The sequence below is a fragment of the Pleurodeles waltl genome, chromosome 8, assembly GCF_031143425.1.
Source record: "Pleurodeles waltl isolate 20211129_DDA chromosome 8, aPleWal1.hap1.20221129, whole genome shotgun sequence".
Lineage (NCBI taxonomy): Eukaryota > Metazoa > Chordata > Amphibia > Caudata > Salamandridae > Pleurodeles > Pleurodeles waltl.
This window is the reverse complement of record NC_090447.1, coordinates 1244437732-1244453209: the sequence shown is the minus strand read 5'-3', so window position 1 is coordinate 1244453209 and position 15478 is coordinate 1244437732. Positions and strand designations below refer to the sequence as shown.

At 46.9% G+C, this 15478-nt stretch overlaps 1 protein-coding gene across 1 annotated transcript in view; it reads left to right on the top strand.

Moving 5' to 3' along the window:
* Positions 1–15478, top strand: part of RFC3 (replication factor C subunit 3) — a 109552-nt gene that overhangs the window by 78814 nt on the left and 15260 nt on the right. The gene's annotated exons all lie outside the window — the stretch shown is intronic.

The following is a 15478-nucleotide window of genomic DNA, read 5'->3' as shown; positions in this document are numbered from 1 at the left end:
GCCAGTTCATTGATCACTGCTTTGCCTGTCTGCTTCTCAGTAGGCCTGGGTCATGGACTTTAATCTTTGATCAGATAACCGGGGTAGCATACACCTCGTTTGAGCCCCTCAAAATATGATTTAATTAAATATGGTGTTAACAAAATATTGTGGACAAAACAAGTGTTTTCAAATAGAATCAACCTTAAACAGGCACATAACTCAGAAATGTTGCTATTAGACAAAGGTCAGTACCTTTGGTCTTCCGACTGGTGGCCCTCTGACCTGGAAGTAGCCCCCTCTTGTAAAACTAGGCCAGGTGCTATCCACGAATGCGGGGCTTGCTTTGCTACCATGCAGTTACCAAGGAAAGTCTTTCCTTGGCTACCATTGCCTGCAAGGAAAACACTGGTCCAGGCCCTAATTATATATCACCTGGACTACTGCAAGGCTTTGTTTATGGCAGCCAATGACACCCTACTGTCCAGACTCCAGGTGGTGCAAAATACAGATGCCTGTCTAGTCTGTAATCTTTTGGCAGGCTCTCCCTCTGTGCCTGCTGTTAGAGCTCTTCACTTACTTCCGGTCAGAAACGTGCTATTTCTAAGATATGCTGCCTTACTCACAAGTCTTTGATGGGCAGAGCTCCCATGTATGTAATGGACAAATTGCATTACTATTGTCCCACTATAACGTTAACCCCTTCACTGCTAGGCCTTTTCCCTCGGGTGCTGAGCCCTATTTTGGCTATTTGGAATATTTTGCGCTTTGGACTCCATAACTTTTTCCAGATAAGGTATTCACTTTAAATGTGTGTCCTTTCCCCCCCCCCCCCCCCCCAACATCCTGGGAATTCTAAAGTACCCAGGGTTTGTGGATTTCCCTGGAGGGGACCAAGAAAAATAAGCAAAATATAGCAATTATTTATTTATTTATTTTTATTGGGGGAAAACTGTGGCAGATAATTGTCTGTTTTATTCTCCTGAAAATGGCATCCACGAACGGTTTACTGTACTACAGTCACCATCTTCCCAGATTTCAGGAGCGTGCAGAGCTAAATCAAAAAGCCTATTTTTGCAGCATGAATGTTTTTCTGGATTCATATGCTGCGCATTATTCTGCCATCTGGTGGTTGGGTCCAAAATTGTCTGTTTCCGCCTCTTCTCCCTCTCCCCTACTTGGGCATCGTCAACCACCATTTGGTGCTAGGACCGTCCCCTGTGTGATGTCAGACGGCGCCCCAGAAGTTCCTGTGCGTGGTAGAGATCTTCAGATTCTTGTTCCTGCTGTTGGGTCTGGAAGCAAAAGGAGGAGCTACAAAGTTTTTTGGAACAATGTTGAAAAATCCCCCAAAAAGTGAAGCTTTTGGAATAGATTGATGAACAAGAGACTGAAGGAGACCAATAGAGAGATGGGGGACCTTCGCTGTCCTACCCGGGCGGTGGACCCTGCTGGAATTCACACGTGGTCAGAGAATGAAGCAAGGTAGGAGTCCTGGACAACAACCCCTTTAAATTCTGTCTTAAATGCCACCACAAATTTGCACATCGCAATCTGTACGCAATTTGTAACCTCTGTCTGCTCAGAGACCTCGAGGCCTGTGCCACTTTTGTGCCAAAGACTCTCAGGGTTCTCCACAAACAGAGAGAGAAAACGTGTGCAGCAGTGTACAGCTAGAAACCACAGGCGTCACTGAAGAACCTGGGCCTTTCCAGCAATGGCGAGGAACCAGACCAGAGGCGCAGAATCAGCCCATGGGGGAGTGGACATAGAAATCCTCAAGGGGGATGCTGAGAAGAAACGTGCAGCGAAGAAAGCGATGAAGGACATCGAAAAGAGACATGAAAAGGTAAAAAAGACTGCTCAAATCCTCTGAGACTAGGATTCCCGGGAAAAAGTCGCACAAGGCAGCCCCAAAGTCCATGAAAACGATAAACAAGTGTCAGCCGCCAAAAAAAGAGGCCCACTGATCCCAGCCCAGGTATAGTGTTGAAGGCGGACCATCGAAATGGACGAAAACCACCATAGCTGAAGAGGCCCGAAAGAAATCCAAAGAACTTCGGAGGACGAACCGCCTACTCCGAAAAAGAGAACATCTTCAATGCAGGACGTCAAAAGAGCTTTAGAGGTGGAGAAGAAGAGATGAAGATTAGAGGCAGAAATAGCTCCTTCAAGTAAAAAAGGAGTTTGACGCACTAAAGGAATTCAGGATTCAAAGTAAGCCTTCCACGACCACAGGTGTAGAAAAGGAAGAGGCAGCTTTAGAAACCCCAGTGATACCAGAACTTCACGAAGAGGAGGCCGGGGAAGGATGCTATTCCCCAGAATGGGAGGAGACAGCGAGGGGCCTCGAGGACGAATGGAATGACCTAGACACAGAGAGCCCAGAAAAGGAGGTCGACAAGAACTCCTTGAGATCTTCGCCTCCTGACAACTTTACACTCTACAATACCCTGATAAGGAGGGCAGCTGAATCTGATGGAGTGCCTCCAAAGGAAGAGAAGGGAGACTCATGTTTTCTCCTGGAAACTCTTATGCCATCAAGCAAGGGGATCCTATATCTCCCAGTGCTACATAGCATACTGGACCAGGGCAAGGAGGCCCTTAAGGAACCAGCTTCTACTAAAGGTGTCATCCCAAGGGTAGAAAAGAAGTATAAACCTTCTTCAAAGCACCCCAAGTACATCCAGGGGAACACAATGGCAGACTCCATCATTGTCACTACCGCCAGAAGGAGGAGTAGTGCACACACCTCCACAGGCCCACCTCCTGAGGGGGAAAAAAAGCAAGAGACTGGACGTGGTAGGGAGGAAGATGGAGGCTGAAATGCAATGGCATACAGCGAACTCCAGTGCTCTCCTCAACCGTTATGGCCACCAACAATGGGACAAGATCACAGTGCTAATTAAGAAATTCCCAGAGGATAATAAGAGAAGTGCAAAAGCAATCCTACAAGAAGGGAAGAATATCGCCAAGACCTGCCTAAAATCAGCACTCGATGCGGTCTATAACAGCTAGCAGACATATGTGTACGGGCACAACCCTTATGAGACATGCTTGGCTCAGTATCTCCGGCTTCAAGTCAGAAGTTCAGGCCTCCATTATAAACAAACCTTTTACTGGAGATGCTTTGTTTGGTCAAGAGGTGGACACGTCCTTAAAACAAATTAAAAAGGACAATGAGACGGCAAAAGAAGTGGGTGCGCTTCAGTACAGAGGCACTTTCAGAAGGAGAGGATATTCACTCAGCAGGCCCACAGAAGGAAGATCCTTCAGGCCAGGCCAGCAACAACAAGCCCACCAGGCTAGTCAACAAGCCGGATACCAACAGTGGCAACATCCCACAAGGAAGCCTTTTAGTGGCAGAGGGAGAGCTAAGGGACAAACCTCCAGAGGAGGAAGAGGAAACTTCAAGGGATTCAGGAATAGTCTCAGGCCTACATGCAACACCAGTGGGATGCAGAATAGCAAAATATCTAGAAGAATGAGCAAAGATCACAACAGATAATTGAGTTTTAAATGTGGTATGCCATGGCTACTGTACAGAACTGACAAGCCTTCCACCACCAAACCCAACAAAGAAGAAAAGTTATCAATAAGCAGAACTTGTACAACTAAGGAAGGAGGTAAAATAACTCTTGCAAAAAACATGTAATAGAAAAGGTGCCAACAAAGTAGATGAACATGGGGAACTACTCATCTTACTTCCTGGTGCCAAAAAAAGGCCTCACACTAAGGCCAATCCTGGATCTCAGAATCATAAAGAAATTCATTTATGCACAACACTTCAAAATGACAACACTCCAAAAGTTTAATTCCGCTTCTGCAAAAGGGGGGCTGAATGGCAACCATAGACTTAAAGGACCCCTATTTACAAATACTAGTGAATCAGGCGCACAAAAGTACCTTGGCTTCATACTCAAGAAGGTATACTTAATCAATCCTAAGAAGAAAGGATATTCACGTCTACCCTTACCTAGATGACTGGCTAGTAAAGGCAAAAACGAAGGAGAAATGTTAAAAGGACATTCAAACAGTGATGACAACCCTACAAAAGCTGGGGGTTCTCCATTAACCACAAGAAATAATCTTCGCAATTACAACTGGAAAAGATTTGGAGCTAGACTGGATGCGAAGAAAGGACAAGCCTATCAGACACAGAGAGTACAGGCAATCATAGAGCAAACTCGCCTTTACCAGAGGGGGCAATCTCTGACATTGAGGACCATCATTGAATTGATGGGCATATTGGCATTGCGCATCCCCCTCATAACTAATACGCCCATTCCAAGAATGGCTATGCAACAATTGGTCATAAGCCACAGGGAGTTGGGAGGATCTAGTGGTTGTAACATCAAAGGCACAGAAAGAGGTACAATGGTGGGCTTCCAAAGGCATAACCCCAGGGAGACCTTTCCAGACCACTCCATTGGTGACCATTACAGCAGACGCGTCTCACAAGGGCTGGGGAGTGCACACAGGCAACTTAAGAATTCAGGGCCAGTGGAACAACCGACTCAAAGCACATCAACTTTCTGGAGATGAAAACAGTGCTACTAGCCCTGAAAGCCTTTACAACATAACAGGGAAACCGTTCTGGTCCAGGCAAACAGTACAACAACGTTTTACTTGAACAAACAGAGAGGCACAAAATCATTCACTCTAAGCAAACTATCCCAAGAGATATGGAAATGGACGATACCACAGTGGATCAACTTACAGACAATCAACCTGCCAGGGAAGGACAACAGAAAAGCAGGTAACACGAATGGGAAATAAAACAAGAAAGCCTAGAAAAGATCTTCAGGCTATGGGGCACACTAAAAATATTGACCTGTTCATGACAGCAGAAAATAAATGCTAACTTTTGCTTCCAGGTTTCAACATCACCAATCGGAAGGGAATGCCCTGTAACTAAACTGGTCAGGGAGATTTGCCTTTCCACCGATGTCCCCTAATACTAAAGGTATCAGAGAAGGCCAGACAACTCGGGGCCGGATCTCATTCTAGTAGCCCCACAGTGGGCCAGACAGATCTGGTACTCAAACCAACTCGAACTTTCCAAAGGACAGATGATCAAAATCAAAGAGGAGTGGAACCTTCTCACAATAAAGAAAGGGCAAGGGTTCTACCCGGAACCAGCAACACTCATGCTATCAGTCTGGTATCTGAATATGTAGAACTCAGGCACCTAAACGTGCTGCCTAGAACCATGGAAATACTAAAGGAGGCAAGAAAACCAACACGTCAATGCTATGCAACAAAATGGAAAAGGTACCTCCTGTGGTGCACAAAGAACAATGCCTTGGAGACAGTATCTAAACAGAAAACAGTACTGACCAATCTCACCCATCTACTGGACAGCAGTATTAACTATTCATCTCTCAAGGTACACTTGGCAGCAGTTGTGGCTTACACCAGGATAACCTCATGTAAACGTTTTTTCACATCAAAAGGTTCCTAGAGGGTTCCAAAACAATAGCTCCAACGAGGAAGGCACTAGCCCCAATGTGGAGCTTAAATACGGTATTTACACTGTTAATGACAAAACCATTTGAGCCTATGCATAAAGCAGAACTCCATTATACAACACTAAAGACTGCCTTCCTGATAGCAATTGCATCGCAATGGAGTGTAGGCAAACTTCAGGCGCTAACAATACAGGAACCATACGTACAGATTCACAAAGACAAGGTAGTCCGAAGAACAAACCCTCAATTTTCTACCTCCGGTGGTAAGCAAATTTCCAATTTAGCATTTAGTTACCAGTGTTCTTTAAGAACCCACAGCCAGAACTGGAAAGGACATTACATACTCTTGATGTAAGGAGAGCACTAATATATTACTTATAAGAGACCAAACCGTTTCGCAAGGGGAACCAATTGTTTATTTCCTATGCCAAATCCAGCAAGGGGTCACCCGTTACAAAAGGAACAATCGCACAATGGATTGTGGAAACAATACAAGCATGCTACTTTTCAGTGGCGAAATCTCTACCCTAAAGCGCACTCAACAAGAAAGTAGGGCGCAACTCTAGCATTCATAGCGAAGGTGCCCGTAGACACTATCTGCGCAGCAGCAACATGGGCATCCCCACACATTCACCAAGCATTATTGTGTGGACATACAAAGACATAAAGAAGCTCAGGTTAAACAACGTTATTGTAGCACCTGTTCGCAAGCTCATCTTAATTTCACCCCAACCAGTCCAAGGAAGGGGAAAATGCTACATAATCTAATGGATAGCATGTGAATCCAGAAAAGGATTCATGCTGCAATACGAAATGGTTACTTACCAGTAGGAGTAGTTTTGCAGCTTGAAGAGTTTTCTGGATTCACATGCGACCCATCCACCTCCCCGGAAATAAGAGCAAGACAAAGAGGTGGGAAAGAGGTCATAAATAAGGATAAACTGTTCTTGAGAAAAAAAGAGAAAAACAGAAAACAAGAAAAGAAAAAAGAATCTGAAGATGACTACCACGCACAGGAACTTCCGGGATGCCATCTGAGGTCACAAAGAGGATGGACCTAACACCAAATGGTGGTCATGACACCAGAGACAAGAAAAAAACAGTGGGGAGGGGGCGGCAGAGAAATTTCTGGACCCAACCACTAGATGGTGGAATAATGCAAAGCATGTGAATCCAGAAAACTCTTCAAGCTGCAAAACTACTCCTAATAGTAAGTAACTGTTTGGTTTTGTACCACAGTTTTGGCCTTTTTCTAAGATGTAGCCTATTTTACGTATTTTTATGCTGTCAACCTACTCCAGTTTGTGATGGAAACCAGTGTGAAACCCATGGGTGATCCAGAAAAGATATACATTTCTGAAAACTAGATGAAATTCCAAATTCAGCAAGAGGTCATATGTGTAGATCTTTCAAGGTTTTCTAAAGGCAAATAACTGGAAATAAAGAAATGTTGAAAATGAGTAGGAAGAAATGGTCATTTGTGGCAACATTTTCACCTGTATATTCACAATGACAGAGTGACAAAAGCAATATACCACTACGCCTGAAATTGTACACATTTGCAATACTACTCTGACATCATATACATCTTAGTTCTATAATGTACTAGGAATGTACTGCCTAAAAATCCAAATATCCTTGAACAGGACCAAAGACTCACCCGCAGCGGTTTCTTTCCCTGGAACATAGATCTCTGAAAATGTATCTACAAGGTGATAAAGGGCAGGCTGAATCTTAAAAAGACGGTCACAGTCAGGGTGATCTTGTGGCAATGCTGAAGCATTATAAGCAAAATGCAGCATCCGGAACAGCAGCAAATACTGATTATGACTCATGGTTGCAGAAAATATATGTTTTGCCAACAAGGGACTAGTAGAACAATATGGAGACAGCAACATCTTTCAGCAGGCAGGTCGCTCCTCGCGCCGCCGCCCCGCACGGCCTCCCTCCGTCCATTTTCCATCTTTCTCCTTATCCCTTGCTGCTGTGTCCCCGCAGCCCCTCCCGCCTCCCCCCACCTCCTCACCGTCCGTTTTCCATCTTTCTCTTTTCCCTTGCCACTGCGTCCCCGCGGCCCTTCTCCCATCTGCCACTCTCTCCCTCCTCCCCATTTATGGCAGCCGCGGCACCCAGCGCCATTCCCCCTGGGCCCCTCAGACAAATCTACTCCCCCCCTCACCCTCCACTCACTAAACCCAGGCCCTCGCCCCATCTGAACCCTTTCCAGCCCCACACACCCTCATGGCCCCTTCACCTGCCACACCTGTCATTTCTCCTGCTCCTCATTCCTCACACCACATACCAACCATAACGACCCCCCGACAACAAACACAACACCCCCAATGCAATACACACCTGCTCTGCCCCCACCAACCAGCCCCGGAGCACACCACCCCACAACCAGAACACACCCCGCAACAACACCCTCATGCACCACACCAACACCACCCACCACAACCACCTCAACTGCCTGCTCCTCAACACCTGCTCCCTTCACAAACATGCCGTAGAACTCTGGGACCTCATCACATCACACTCACCTGACATCGCCTTCCTCACGGAAGCCTGGACCAACCCCTCCTCGGAACCCGACGTAGCCATCGCCACCCCCAAGGGATACAAACTTCAATGCAAAGACCGCCTCAACAGGCCAGGTGGTGGCATCACCATCCTACACAGGGACACCATCAAAGTCACCACCAGCTCCCAAGACACTATCGACAACACAGAACACATGCACTTCCTAATCCACATTAACAACAACTCCACCCTCAGAGGTACACTAATCTACAGACCACCAGGACCACGCCCCGCCTTCTGCGACACCATCGCCGACACCATCAGCTTGCATGCCCTCACCTCCACAGACTACATCCTCCTCAGTGATTTCAACTTTAACTTGGAGAACCTTCAACACCACAACTCTACCTCCCTCATAGACAACCTCACCAACCTCTGACTCAAACAACTGGTCACCGCACTTACCCACTCAGCAGGACACACGTTCAACGCACTTTTCACCTCAAGCCAACACATAGCCTACACCCACACCAGCTAATTCCTCTGGACTGACCACCACTGCGTCCACTTCTCCTTCACCAAACCCCCCCACACCATCATCAACACACCACACCCTACCGCATGTTGGACAAGATCCCCACAGAACACCTGAACTCCGAACTGGCTCACAAACCCCCCCCCCCCCCGCCTCCCCACCAAAGACCCCAACACAGGAGCACACAACCTCTCTAAATGGATCACTACCTGCGCAGACACACTAGCCCCCCCTCAGAAAACACATCGCCACCCGCAATATCAAGAACGCCCCATGGTTCACCCCCGAACTCCAAGCGCAAATGCCACCAAGCGGAAAAAATATGGCGACAAGAACCCTGTACAACCAACTTCTCCACCCTCAAAGCCACCATTCGCACCCATCACCAACTCATACGCACCGCCAAAAGAGATCACTACAAGACACGCCTTGACAACAACTCTCAAAACAGCAAAGAACTCTTCACCATCATTAAAGAGCTAGCCAAACCCAAAGCCAGCAACATAGACCCCACACACACACAGCCCCTATGTGACGCCCTCTCCAACCACTTCCACCACAAAATCCTGGACATCCACAACAGCTTCATACCACACACACACACACACCCCTCACTCCCCCAACTCAACCCCCACTCACGACCCCCCCACCACACTCTCCACCTGGGCCCCCACCACACACGAAGAAACCAAAAAAACCATGAACTCCATCCACTCCGGATCCCCCTCCGACCCCTGTCCACATCGCGTCTACAACGAAGCCAGCCCAACCATCGCCCCCATACTCCGTGACATAATCAACTCCTCTTTCGACTCCGCCACCTTCCCAGACCCCTGGAAGCACGCGTAAATCAACGCTCTCCTTAAAAAAAAAAAAAAAAAAAAAAAAAAAACTAAGCCGACCTGGAGATCCTCTCCAACTCTCGCCCCATCTCCCTCCTCCCTTTCCCTGCCAAGGTTGCTGAGAAACTAGTCAATGCCCGCCTATCCCACTTCCTCGAAGAAAACAACACTCTTGACCCCTCACAATCCGGGTTCCGCAAGAACCACAGCAAGGAAACCACCCTCATCGCATGCACTGACATCAGGACCAAAGTCGACAAAGGCGAGACCATCGCACTCCTCCTCCCAGACCTCTCCGCAGCCTTTGACACTGTCTGCCACCACACACGCCTCCACAACATAGGAATTCGCCACAAAGCCTTAGACTGGCTCACCTCCTTCCTCTCGACCAGACCCAGAGAGTCTGCCTTCTACCTTTCCACTCCACCGCTACCAAGATCATCTGCGGAGTCCCCCAAGGGTCCTCCCTCAGCCCCACACTCTTCAACATTTACATGATCCCCCTAGCCAACATCCTCCAACCACACAGAATCACTAGCCTCTCCTATGCAGATGACATCCAACTCATCCTCTCCCTTACCTGCAACCCCACCACTGCCAAAACCAACCTACACGCTGCTCTCCTCGACACTACCAACTGGATGACAACTAACCACCTCAAGCTTACCTCCAACAAAACCGAGATCATCATCTTTGGCCCCAACAAAACCATATGGGACGACTCCTGGTGGCCCACCGCCCTAGGCCCTGCACCCACCCCCGCAAACCACGTACACAACCTCGGCATCATACTGGACCCCTCCCTCTCCATGACACAGCAAATCAATGCACTAACCTCCTCCTGCTTCCACACACTCCGCACTCTAAAAAAAACAAATCCTTCAAATGGATTCCCCCAGAGACCAGGAAGACAGTCACCTATGCACTCATCAGCAGCAGACTAGACTACGGTAACGCCCTCTATGCCGGCACCACACTCAAACGCAAACTCCAGAGAATCCAGAACACAGCCGCACGCCTCGTCCTTGGCCTCCCTCACCATGCACGAATCTCACCACACCTCAAATCCCTTCACTGGCTCCCCATAGACAAGAGAATCACTTTCAAGATCCTCATCCACGCACACAAATCCCTCCACACACCGGCCTGACCTACCTCAACGAAAGAGTGAACCTCCACACTCCCACCCGCAACCTCCGATCAGCCGACCTCGCACTAGCTACAGTCCCCCGCATCCAACGAACCACCACTGGAGGCAGGGCCTTCTCCTACCTCGCCCCCCACAACCTGGAACTACCTCCACACCAACCTCCTCAAAACCAAAGACCTCCTACTCGTCAGAAAAAAACTCGACATGGCTGTTCGAACAGTAACCCCCCTAGCCCCCCCCCCCCCCCAGATCCCCCCACAAGCGCCTTGAGAGCCTCACTGGTGAGTAGCGCACTCTATAAATTTTTTGGATTGATTATCAAGCCCATCAGTAAAGTTAAACCCAAGAACTTATTAAACTCATCCAGATTTGTGGAAGTCCACCGGCTAGCTCCAGAGTGGGGCTTAAGTCTGTAACTGTTGCCCATGAATACTGTTCAGCATACAAATTAGTCTTTCAACAATCATCAAAAATGCATTGTCCGTAAACAACTGAAAGAAATTTTCTAGACAAAAAGTTTTCAGTATTCACCCTCTACCTTGCGACACCAGTTAAGGCAGGAAACACAAGCTGCACCATATTGGGGGCAACCCAGAGTTCCGTACTTCCAATGGGAAGTCTGTCCTAGGCTGCAATCCAGATGCCTCTTGCTTGCACTATCAGCATACCATCTAAATGAGACACCTCCTCTGCACTGAGTGTGTTCTTTATTGGAATATTCCTCTTGTACAAAAAGTTCCCTGCCAGAATCCTTTACTCCCTCCTCCGCCTCAGATGCAAAGTCAGTCTCATAATCATGGTCCGAGGAAGAATCAAACAACATACCAACAACCGGCTGAGCAGTAATTCTGTGGCTAGATATAACCCTTACTAATAACAGTAACTTCACAAATAACTCAACAATAACCAACACTGTCTGAAATAAGTAATAATAAGTAATAAACAGCGTGGCTTTATCAAACGGAAAGTAAAATTACTGGCGTATAGTAAATTTGGGAAGGAAATTTCAATCATTACAAAGCACACAAAGACTTATATACTCAAAACCGATACCACTCACTTGCCAGAAACAGCAACACCGAGGATCAGCTGCAGTTATTCTGCACAGAAAAAAAGCAGAAAAGAAGTCCCACTGGAAAGCTCGACAAACTGAGGATCTTGCAAAACTGTGACCACAAATGGGATTCACCAACAAGACAAAGGAAAAGTTGTCTCTACAAAAAAAAGAAAATTTAAACACACAAAAATTATAACAAAATATCGAAAGACACCGATATTCCCCTGAAAGGAGGCATGCCACCACCAGATGGAAGTAAACCTTACTCAAAAAGCAGATCGCCTACCACATACATAAACGTATTTCCAGGTGACTCGTGTTTCTGCCCACCCTGAGGCTGAATCCACTCAAAAAATTCTTGAGAGGTCACGGATCAGCCTAAAATGCCCAATCTGCCCTCAAAAGAGGGTAGCATAAAAATATATATGGGTCCCCATGGGGAGCGACACTTCTCTTAGGGGTTGCTCACCTTCAGAACATAATTCACTGGTGTTAAGTGAGCTTCCGCCACCCACAAAGGGCAGATCGGCCTAAAAAATGTCTGATCTGCCTTCCAGGCGGGGGGAGTTGAATAAAAAAAAAAATGCCCCCAATGGGAGCATCCCTTACCCCAGAGAGGGAGGAGGGTGGACTAACCAAAAGTATTCTCCCCCAATGGGAGGGACCCGAACAACACAACAATCCCTAGTGGGCTCCCCACCCACCCCTAGAATACATTGGGGTAGATTGCCTAAAAATGGCCACTCTGCCCTCTTGGGGCAGCGGGGGTGGAGGAATAACCAAAAACATTTGCCCCCCAAGGGGTCACTCCCCGAACAACATAGCAATCAAAGGTGGTTTATTGGGTTTCCTGCCCGCCCCCTGCCTCCCACCCTCTGCAATCAAGCAGAGTGGAGTAGCCAAATAAATTCTCCCCCCAAGGGGAGCGACCCTTGCCTAAGGGGTCGCTCCCCGTAATTTATGCCAAAACAAATAAATCCCTGGTACTCTAGCCCCGTTGGGGGGCAGATCAGCCCAAAACAAAGATGGTGATCTATCCACAGGGGCACCGAAACATGGATAAATATATTGCCCCCTTGGGGTGTGTCCTTTGCCCAAGGGGTCACTCCCCCAGCACAAAAAAATCCCTAGTGGTTCAGTGGTTGGATTCATGTTCCATGATCGCGGCAATCACCAAGATCAGGGAGCAGGAATCCACTCCAGTCAGGACCAAGGGGAGAAGGTAAACTTTTACCTTTTCCCCCTCATCTGTTCCCCCACTGCTCTCCTCCCCCCCCCCCCCCCCCCCACCTCCCCTCCACCTCCCCTCCCCAAGGAAGAATTCACCAAAAAAGTCCACTCCCTAGACTGGCTGGAAGCTAATGGAGTAAAGCAGGTCACTACTGCATTTGATGATGTTGGCGTGTGTGTGTGTGTGTGCGCGCGTCAATGTCATCAGATCACCAACAGTGGGGTTGGGGAAGGCAGTGGAAGCGCTTCTGTTGCCATCTTTGGTTGGGGGACAAGTGGGTTTAAAGGGGCGGCCCATTGGGGGGGGAGCACCAGTGCTTCCTTAGTGGGAGAGTGCGAGGACATGCCCACTGTGCCTAAGGACAAAATTATTTCATCCTCCGCGCCGGATGGGTTAAGATCTAACGATAAGGTCCTTTTGATCAGCCCCCACATCCATGCCTCCAGATACAGCGTCGGAGCTTTTTCTTTTAGAGCCTCTACAGCTTGGAGTCAACTCCTGCTCCTTCTTTGCTGCTGCCCTGATTTTGCCAAGTTCAAAAAAACATTTGAAGACCTGGCTATTTTAGGCCCCGGACGTGTTTCTGTGTTGGCTGAGTGCTGAGATATACCTTCGGGTATCAGTCGCTAAACTTTATCAAGTGGAAATTAACATGACATGCATGTAGAGCTCCTTGTTTTGATGGGTCACATTGGCTGTGGTCTTTTGGTTTGTTACTTTGGTTTGATACTTTGGGTATGGTTCCTCAAATCTGGACTGGATCACAGAGATTGGATGAAGAAAAGAGGCTCCAGAAGTGTCACAGGATAGGTAGGAAGCCTTAAAACCATCCAAAAGATCAGGCAGGAAGATGGTTAGTTGTGAGGGCAAGGGCATGGTGATGTGAAATAAGTAAAGCAAATGAATGGTCTTTAAGGTGAGGGTAAGATAATTGGGAAAGAGAGCGCAAAACAAGTTAAGGGAGCAACATGTTGACCCTGTGTTGGCTGTTAAGGTGGCAAGTATCTATGCATCAATTAGCCAGCTACATGAGTTGGAACGTATTTGTGAAGTGAGTTGTGACCAGAATAGATTGTAGGTAGGAATATGATTATAGCAAAAGGAAATGTGGTTGATGTTGTCAAACGTAGTCCACTATATTGATTATAGCAGAGTTGTGCATTTGATGGTACCTTGTCTTGTATGTATGTGGTGTAGGTTCTGGAATTTCTCATGGGCGTAGGACCAATGGGGTGTTGTCATTTCTTTCAAGCCGTACCTCTGTTGGTTGTTGAGTTGTCATGTGGGAGAAAAGCATATAGAAGTATACAAACAAGGCAACAATATCTTACAAATATAGGTACATGGATCCCACACTTAAGATCAGTGCATTATTAATTATTAACCAAGTACACTGTATGCTACTCACACTTTCACATGTATAAAGGGTAGATTATGGTCATTCAGTGTTCCATGGTGGTCTTGTGTGTGGCTGTGGAGTTTCAATCAACCCTCCTCCTGACCAGTCTACACTTTTTCAGGACATGCTGTGCAATTATGGATTGCAACAGAGAGAGTAGGTGCTGAATGATTCTAGACTGCTCATTGATCCTCCACCACCCCTCCCCCCTCCCCCCCCCCCCCCCCCCGTTCCGACCAAGATGAGCAGTGGGTGGGAGCTTTGACAAGCTCTAGGAGAGAGGCAGGCACTACTTGGAAAAGTATTGTTGCATTGCAGAAAAGGAAAGAGGAAGAATGCTAACATTAGTGATGGTAATATCCAGTAGTGATAATCAGCTAAGCACAGGCAGTAGTTAATAGTGTTACAGGCTGTAAGATGCCCGTTGTGAATAAACATATTAAGATATCAGAATGGGATTTGTGCAGATAATACATAAACCTATTATGGGGATATGTGCCCTATGCATTTTTTGTTTGATAAAAAAAAAATGGTGTTTAAAATATCTTTCCCATAACTTGGTCTGACCATTTTGTTGATAGATTGTGTCTTTGTGCTGTGATGGCCCCTCATCGTCTTTTTTTTTTTTCTTAAATCTCAATTGAGAAGCTCATTCAGTAACATCATTGATCACAGATAAAATCAAACCACTGAAATGTTGGCAGCAACCAGTTAACCGCTACTTACAAATAATTACTCCTTGGTGACAGATAGTTTCCGGAAAGGACCTTGAGGGAAATTATCACTGATGACCTCTCTATACTTGAAGCTAACCTTAAATATGCAGATTCAATAAGAGATACTGGCTACACTTGACTGTTGAAACAACATCCTTTCTCTTCTCCTCTTTTGTAAACCACTGCAGTAGTCTTTCCATCAGGGACTCTTGGGTACCCAACTGTTTAAAAGCATCCTTATTTTGAAGAAGGAATTATCTCAGTCTTAGAGATGTCTATCCTCATCAACCTTCCTGTGTTGGCTAAAATATTGGGAATGCCAGTCACCCAGCAGATCCAAGTGTTCCTGGATTCTTCACACTTTCAGTAAATGTGTCAGTCTGGCTTGACATCTCAGTATTGAATAGATAGGGCACTACTCTGCCTTTGTAACAACATCCTCCATTTTACTTTTGGGGCACTGGGTAATTTCTGCTCTTTGAACTCTCTACAGACTTTGACATGGTGGACCACTACTATTTACTAGTGTTATCCATGGCGCTAAATACCACCTACATGACTTTCAGTCATTGTCTTAA